At 29.1% G+C, this 9,701-nt stretch overlaps 1 long non-coding RNA gene across 2 annotated transcripts; it reads left to right on the top strand.

Annotated features, from left to right (window-relative positions):
- The first annotated feature begins 3,853 nt into the window (after window positions 1-3,853).
- Window positions 3,854-9,479, top strand: LOC100571487. 2 transcript variants are annotated; one of them, XR_001679649.2, is made up of 7 exons: window positions 3,854-4,326; window positions 4,529-4,683; window positions 4,778-5,063; window positions 8,463-8,669; window positions 8,740-8,792; window positions 8,872-9,057; window positions 9,414-9,479. It is a non-coding gene; the product is annotated as an uncharacterized LOC100571487 (long non-coding RNA). The 2 variants fall into 2 exon arrangements; XR_001679648.2 differs by having other exon boundaries at window positions 4,473-4,683.
- The last annotated feature ends 222 nt before the right edge of the window (window positions 9,480-9,701 follow it).

The following is a 9,701-nucleotide window of genomic DNA, read 5'->3' as shown; positions in this document are numbered from 1 at the left end:
TCATGCCGTTGGAAACGAAGACCAGCCTACATTTCGTGAACGCGAATTTTAAAGTGTACAAACCGAATTTGTGTACAAACCGCATATCCACGGGTTTTAAAAGAAATAAACTTAACAAATAGAGCAGCACATACGGAGATTGAAAAGACGAAACGAATCGAGAAAAACAAAAAAAGGAATAATAACGACTGACGCTGGCGAAAAAAGCATTTGAAAACCAACCGACCGCCGCCGCCGCGGCGAAGGCACACGATTGGACGCGCCAAGGAATCGACGGGAACGGATCGGGCGTTCTGTAGAAACGGAGCAGTGTTAAATTTTTTACGGCACGGTTTCACTTGGCTGGCGTTTTCCGTTCCACGGGTGGCTTGCAGAGAGCTGATTTCCTTGTCATTTTATATATTAAGAAAGATAAGATAAACGGTAATGATAAGTGATAAGTGATAAGTCTAATCAAAGCATTTTGTTTATCTTCCGAACTTTCACGGAAATCGACTGTAACTGATGCATTAGTCTGTCGAAAAGAGTCCCGTTCTCTTGTTTCAAGCACTGAAGGACGGACTCACGGCCCTACGACGGACACACCCGAGGGAACTCTTGAAGCCGTCGAGAGCTAGCGTGTCGTCTAGAACGGTAGACTCGAGTACTCGACCACCGACGCTCTGAGTGAGGTACGTAATGAAAAGGAAATATTATAAAATTATTGTCGACCCGCAGCGTCCACCAGAGTAAAAAAGAAACTCCTATCGTGTATGTAGTGGATCGCTGGTCGTTTATTTTCCCAACTAATCAATTATTCGTGTGAATGTATTTGTAGGTATTTAACTACCTTTTCACTATCAGTTTGTGACAAACACTTTTTGTTTGCCGCAGCCCCCGTGCCATATGATTGCTTCGCTGACATGTTCGAATATGGTGCCATCGATACAAACATTAAACACGATAAGCCTGGTGATAAAATGCTGTCGGATTGGAACCAGTGCATTTGCGTAGTTACCTTTGACTTGGAGTTTGGCCCGACGGTGGAGGTACCTATTATTGTGACTTCCTGTGCGCATTTGCTGGCTGACTATCTTGTAAAAGATAGTAGTAGTCCCCCACGAGTCTGCGTTGAATAATTTTGCACTTGGAACGCAGTTTATAAATTGTTGGATTGAGCTCCTCTATTTAATAATTCCCAATTCGAGCACTGAATGTAGGTAAGTAAAAGAAACATAATTATTCATTCACAAAGGTATGTAATATTAAAGTCATAATCATAAACGTTTAAAAATTAAAAGTGACATGTGGCATACAGAGGTTTTTTTGAAATGTAAATGAAAAGATTCGTCGGAATTTATTTTGTTGTTCGTGATGTAATTTCAGAACGTAAAGCCCACGTGTGGATGATAATAATAATTCAAATAAATATAAAAATAACAAATACATTTTATGGAATTAAAGTTGTTCAATAAAACATTTTAGTAATTACAAAAAATGAAAATTTTATTCTTGCTTCAAATATAATTTTTTTGCTACGTATCAAACTCATGTGTTCATTGTTTTTCAATTTGTTGAGTTTTTTAATATTAAATACAATCAATCGCAACTAGTAGACTTCCTCAAATAATTTTTCATAAGCTTTAATTTGGTAAAGGAACATTTGGTAGATATCACAGCTAAATGCTAATAGTAAACTCTACTTATAATAGGTAATGATATTATATTAGATTACCAACGTACGAGACATAATCGGCCCCCTTGCAATAATATAATTAGTTCTGTTTATATAGGTACCTACTGCCAATGCGACAACAGACCTTTTTATGTGTGCGAATCGACTGTAGGTATTAGTTTTTATAATATATTATCAGCTATTGTGGGTACGAATTAATTAATATTTTTTACTGTACATATTTATATTATATTATTGTGTGGACGCAACTAGCTACTTGTTAATATTATATCATGGGTTCGAATCGCCACTACTAATATTTTTGAATATCGCAAAGTATAATTAAAATACTATGATAATATAATATAATTATTTATTGCTAAATAACTTAAAAATGTTGTTTTATAAAATTTACGCAAAGTACACAATATAATATATATATATATACATAATGTATTTTCGTCAAAATTCACGAACTGGACGAATTTCGATATCTGAATATGCAGTTCGTGAAATTAGTGAATGCAAAATCTACATTAGGTATAATATTAAGTTATAACTTATAACTAAGGCCTAAATTTATACACTTTTGCATGTTTTTTATAACGGTCAAAATAGTAGCTAGATAAGCTACAAGTTTGAATTATATAGCCAATAGATACGGAATAAAAAGTTTCATTTCGCGCATAATTTCATTTTTTAATCTGTACTGCACATTTCTGTGTCTTACGATTTTCCGTTGCATAACGATGGTTTTTAAATTCACATTTTTGCAGGGCTTGCAACTATAACGTTACATTTGAGAAATAACGATTAAAATTTGTAAACGTTGTTATAACGGAAAGTGATAATCAAAAATAATTGAATATCGCAAAACAAAACATAACGATGATGAACAATATATATTATATATAAGTGATAGTTTCTAACTTAACTAGTTAGGTTCAATTCATATTAACTTTGTAACTTAACTAGTTGATTTTAATGTGTAAAAGAATCTAATCTAACACATTCGAAATAATAAGTGTACTACGACCTACCTACTATATATTAGCAAGTATTAGTGTACATTTTTATTATTTTCAAATATTATGTATGAATTTAAAGTTTATAATAAAATAAATTCCTCTCCGTAATATTTTGAATTTTAAAGTATTTTATATTTTTATAACTAAATCAAATAATGAATTGTCAATAACGAGTGCACTGATTTCATTTTGGTAATTTTTTTTTTGCATACCTAACATGGTCCATGAATAATTCAATCATCTTTAACATATAAGGTAAAAATGAATTTTAACATAACATACAAACTATGAATTAAATAATAATTATTGTTTTGAGATAATAACGATCAATTAATGAAATGTTTCTGTTGTAGTGATCTTTGATTAGCATCTAAATTATAACATATTATTATTGTCAATAGCAATGTTCAAATAGCTTCTCTAATTGGCTTGTGTCCCTGTACAAATGTATGATAGATAAATAAATATATGAATTAATGATAATACACAGATAAAATTACAATGATAATATATTACGTACAACACATTGCAATCTATCTAGCATTACTTTTCCAACATAACTTCAGTGAGAAGTGTAACATTAGACAAAACCATTATCTGCTTTAAAAACTCTGCACACAATCTTCAGTTATATTGGACAAAAAAATGTTCTTTCTCTTTTAATTTATATTACTATTAGTCTTTTGTAATACTGAAGGTTGAAATCAATTCTTCCAATAAAATTACATTTGAAAATGACATTGTGTGTATACAATATAATAATATACCTACCTAAGTACTTAAAGTGTCAAATTCTCACTTATAATATTTTAAATTACAATAAAATAATCAATTAAATCTACTTTATCTAATTTTGTCCAAATTTGGAATAAAAATATCTGTTTATATAATATGTTTTTAGTTTTTTTATTTACAATATGAGCCATTTATGAGATACCTTGTTTTTAATTTTCAATCCTTAGCTATAAAAATTGAACATTATACTAACTATTAAGTGTTAACTACAAAATAATTTGCAAATTTTGATTGATGTATTTTTCAAAATTTGAACTTTTAATCTTTATAAAAAAAAAATTTATGCACTCATTATAAATATGAATTTTTCTGATATTATATTAAGCTCTTTACTGAATTATAATATTATGATAATAAAACTTTCAAAATGGTTTATTGATGTCCATCAAGTATTGGCACCGGCACAGTATGCTAGAATATAATATGTATTCTAACGTCAAAAAATTGCTAGGAATTTGCTAGATTTTGCTAGGTCGTTTTCAGAAAAACGATTCTGAATTGAGTCTGTACAGACTACGTATTCAACCTAAAAATGTCAATAAAATGTTATTTTAACCGCGGAGTTTTTATCAAACATAAAAATTATAAAATTATAATATCAATAAACAGTAGTGATAAGTGATAAGTCTAATCAAAGCATTTTGTTTATCTCCCGAACTTTCACGGAAATCGACTGTAACTGATGCATTAGTCTGTCGAAAAAAGTCTCGTTCTCTTGTTTCAAGCACTGAAGGACGGACTCACGGACCTACGACGGACGCACACGAGAGAACTCTTGAAGCTAGTGAGAGCTAGTGTGTCGCCTAGAACGGTAGACTCGAGTACTCAATCACCGACGCTCTGAGTGAGGTACGTAATGAAAAGGAAATATTATAAAATTATTGTCGACCTGCAGCGTCCACCAGAGTAAAAAAGAAACTCCTATCGTGTATGTAGTGGATCGCTGGTCGTTTATTTTCCCAACTAATCAATTATTCGTGTGAATGTATTTGTAGGTATTTAACTACCTTTTCACTATCAGTTTGTGACAAACACTTTTTGTTTGCCGCAGCCCCCGTGCCATATGATTGCTTCGCTGACATGTTCGAATATGGTGCCATCGATACAAACATTAAACACGATAAGCCTGGTGATAAAATGCTGTCGGATTGGAACCAGTACATTTGCGTAGTTACCTTTGACTTGGAGTTTGGCCCGACGGTGGAGGTACCTATTATTGTGACTTCCTGTGCGCATTTGCTGGCTGACTATCTTGTAATACCTATCCGTGTTTCCGTTGTATTTTTTTCTTTCATTGTAGGTCTACCCCAACGACATCAAATTATCCATGGAAGTCAAACCTAACCTCTGTTACCTGGCATTTCTCAACTCCAATTCCAGATGCATGGGAGTCACCTAATTCCATGTCAAGAAAAAGTGTTCTCAACCTTCAAATCTCAGTCAACGCCATATAAACAATTTTGCAAAATTTATGGGTAAACTTAAGCCACGGTTTCACTTAGCCGTCGTTTTCCGTTCCACGGGTGGCTTGCAGACAGCTGTTCTCGTAGTCAGCTGATCTTCATTTTATATATTAAGATATTTGGGTAAATGACCAATTAAATATTATTACATTTCTGAATATCTTCAATCACTTAGTAAATTATGTTTTAATTTTGTTCAGGATTTATTAACCCTGTACATTTTCTTAGTGTGAAAGAAGATATATTATTAGACCGTAATAGAAGGTATATTATTATAAGATTAAAATATGTTATTTATTTAGCTAACTATTATTTTGAAGTTAAAGTTTGGGTAGCAAGATGTGACAGGACATTTAAAACAGTGCCAAAATTTAAAAGAAATGATGTATACCAAATATTTACCTTTCGAGTAATTTATAAATACGTGGCAAGTCATACAAATATATTATGATTAACAAAGTCAATTTTTTATTTTTATTCAGCTACTAATCTGTGAAAATGTCGATTTTGCATCTAAGTTTCTATAACTGCACTCAAACCAACAATTAAAAGCAATTATATAAATAAAATGAGCAATTATATTGCAATAATACTTATACCTTGTTATAGATTTTCATTATGTATTGTGAGGGATTTTTATTTGAGTATATTGGTTTGAAAAGATGAAACCTACTGCAATAACAGTTTACCAAAAAGATATTGGAACAAATAACTTTGTTGAAAGTTATCACGCTTCAATGTTAAGACTGATTAAACCTCAACCCAAAACGTGGGAATTCTTTAGTAGGACTTAAATACTTATTATTACTTTTATTAATACTTATTACTTAATAATAATTTTACATACTATTTTATAAACCTGACAATTTTGACTTAGAAGTTAACTTTAAACTGTGTGTACCAATTTATTTAGATTTTTGTAATTTTTACCATAGTAGCTTAACTGTTTAGGGCGTATGATGATTTATGAATGTTTCATATTATTATAATAATATGATATTTGCATTTCTACTATTCACACCACAAAGTACCTAGATTTTAACTTTAAACTTAACTTATATTTTCTATATAAACTTAAATTAACGAGTTAAAAAAAATATTTTACTTAAGAGAATGTCACATCCGCATGTGTTGTCTCCGTCAAGAATAAACCTGACAATTTTTACTTACAAATTAATTTTAAACTGTGTGTACCTATTTATTAAGATTTTTTTAATTTTTACCATAGTAGTTTAACTGTTTATACTAGTATAGGGTGTATGATGATTTATGATTGTTTTATATATTTATAGTAATATAATTTTTGCAGTTCTACTATTCACACAACTAAGTACCGAGATGTTAACTTTAAACTTGACTTAACGAGTTAAAAAAAAAATATTTTACTTAAGAGGATGTCACACCCTCATGTGTTGTCTCCGTCTTACAAATGTACAACATAGCAAATACTGTTTTGTGTAGGACAACTTTTATCTTTCTGTGTTTGTAATTGTGGCAACAATTTTGGGTGGAAATTTCTCTATGCAACAGTGTGCCCATATTTTAGATAACATAAATACAATAAAAGTTATTTGCTTCTAAACATTTGTTTTTTTTCATTTGCTTATAAAAAATGAATGGATAGTGCTATTAAAAAAATAGCATGCTGTTGCACAGATAAAGTTTTTCTTTACGTGTTGTGAAAATTTGGTAGTTCCACAGCAAATATGGCCCGATTAAAGATGTTCCGCGCAAAACATTATTTGCTATGTTGTACATTTGTAAAACGGAAACAACATATGCGGCTGTGACATCCCCTTAACAGCCTTCTTTATAAACAGTAACACATACATAATCATTGTAGAATAATTTTTAATATTAATAACCACACCTTAAGTATTCGAGCCTCTATTAGAAATTTTGAAATGTATTTTTATTTATAAATAAATATTAGATATAATATTATGTCTTAATATTTTATTGTTTTCTATGAAAACAATAGTAAAAGTTTATAGTGCATATTTCATAATTAATGATAAGTTTGTAATACATTAATTATAATTTGGCAATAAAAAATAATAAGTAGGTACATTATAACATGATTAAATAAAATTTAATACATTTATTTAGATTTAATAAATTTAAAACTGAATAATTATTTTATAGTTAAACATTAATAAAATTTTCAACTTCTATATCTAAGGATTGAAAATTTAAAATTAGATTCCACGTAAGTAGTTAATTCTGTTGCCAAAAAATCTAAAAAAATACATAAGCACAGTTTATTTTTATAGTCAATTTAAGTTCAAATTTGGATGAAATTATAAATTAATAAACCTAGAATAACTATTTTACTGAATTTGTTGTGGTTGTATAATATTATTATTCATGGGTACTTGAAACTTCTAAAGTATACTGTTATATATCTATGATAGTATCACGGTTTGTTGTTGTCAATAACGCGATATAAGTACCTAATGGATATTGTGATATGATTAATTTGGAATTTAGTATAGGTCAATTTTTTTTTAAATGCCATATTTATAAGTATATAATTTGTGTCATACCTAGACTGACAAACCGTCTCCGCTCAGAATCGTTTTTCTTATACAATGATATTATATTATTGAATTCCAATTTAATACCATATATTATACAGTGACCCACTTGTACAGTAGAGCGACATCAATTTGCCCAGCTTTTTTCCATTTACAATTAATTATCATACCCACCTTCTTCAAAGTTAATAAATTACATAATTATTCAAAAATGACTTTTAATTTTTAAATAAGTGTAAGTATAATTATTAATCATTAATGACTTTAGGTACTTAAATATACTTAAGTATTTTATCAATGTTGGAATCCAACAAAATTATTATATTATTTTAGATCCTGAGTGGAGCGATAAATGTATTGGTTTTACAGTGATGTGCCTTTTTTATTTTTTACTTTATGTATTAAATATTTACTTTACTTTACTTTTACTTTATTTATTAAATATTTTTATTTTCGTGTCTATCACCACCGTTTGGGGCATAGAACTGCTTATATTTCTTCAACAATATCTTGTTCGAATGGAAAGTGAATCTAGTTGGTGCACTCAGGAGTTCAAAATTTAAAATTCCCAATAGTTTTCGATAACTAATGATTGTAGACACATTAAAATTTCATTGAATGTTTATATTTTCATTTTCTATACATCATAAAATTAAAATATTTTGACTCTTTTTGAGCTATTAATGGACAATTTCAAAGAAATTGAAAAAAAAAAATTCCACAGAACATTTAAAACAGTGCCAAAATTTAAAAGAAATGATGTATACCAAATATTTACCTTTCGAGTAATTTATAAATACGTGGCAAGTCATACAAATATATTATGATTAACAAAGTCAATTTTTTATTTTTATTCAGCTACTAATCTGTGAAAATGTCGATTTTGCATCTAAGTTTCTATAACTGCACTGAAACCAACAATTAAAAGCAATTATATAAATAAAATGAGCAATTATATTGCAATAATACTCATACTTTGTTATAGATTTTCCTGTTGTTGTATGCAATATTATCAGGGAAGATACAAGAGGTATAATATGTAGAGTTGCTGTCATATATTAGAAATGTATTATCGTTAATATACAGCCAACTGACAATAATTAGTGACAATGAATTTGGATTGATGGATGAGATTAAGATTATATTCCCTGAAAGCAATCAAGCATCAAGGATGTTATTCCATTTTTACCAAGTATCCATATACAACAGTTCAAATATAATTTTTGTCAGAATAAATTTATATATTTTACTTTTATTTTTAGGCAATTACAATCTTATTAAAAGGAATCCAATTGCTACACGAGTGTTGAGATTGGTAATTCATGAATACTGATACAATAGATGTAACGTTTTGATAATTTAAAAATAAATTAATATAAATTAATTACTTACAGGTTCTAGCATTACCATATCTGCCTGCAGTGAGAACGGACAATTTTCCTTCAATGAAGGATGAATTTCAGACAATTGTAGATTATATGAACCAATTTCCCAATTTCATTATGCATTGTGAGGGATTTTTATTTGAGTATATTGGTTTGAAAAGATAAAACCTACTGCAATAAAAGTTTACCAAAAAGGTATTTGAACAAATAATTTTGTTGAAAGTTACCACGCTTCAATGTTAAGACTGATTAAACCTCATCCCAAAACTTGGGAATTTTTTAGTAGGACTTAAATACTTATTATTATTTTTGTTCTTAAATTCGAACTAACAGTGGCAATTTACTTTATTATGTTTCTTTTTCAATCTCATGAAAGAAGTGCATTGTATTAGTAAGTCTAAAAAAATTTATTTTATTTTATTATTTTTGCAAGTACATGACTAATAATTTTGTAAAATGTACTAGTTTATGGGTTACGGTTATACTGGTTTACTAGTTTTTTTGAGGAAATAACAATTATTTATTATAATTTATACTTATTTTATTTATAGATCAGTTATAGTTCTTAGAAAATCAGTGATTCATTGAATTAAGACAATTGAAACAAAATACGAAGGCGAGTTCCAAGTTTTCTGAAAATAAAAATGATTGCAATTAATACTTTTCAAATTTTTAACAGATTCAAAATGGAGTATCAACACGTATGAGAACAGCTAATTCAAAAGCAGTTGAATATGACCTAACAGATTTGCTTAAAGATGTACATGCATATCGACTGTTAACATTTTTGAGACAACCCGACACAGAGTAGATGGATATATTAAACAATAGTTTGGTCC

Source organism: Acyrthosiphon pisum, chromosome X, assembly GCF_005508785.2.
Source record: "Acyrthosiphon pisum isolate AL4f chromosome X, pea_aphid_22Mar2018_4r6ur, whole genome shotgun sequence".
NCBI lineage: Eukaryota > Metazoa > Arthropoda > Insecta > Hemiptera > Aphididae > Acyrthosiphon > Acyrthosiphon pisum.
The sequence above is the reverse complement of the archived record's forward strand: the minus strand, read 5'-3'. Positions and strand labels throughout refer to the sequence as shown.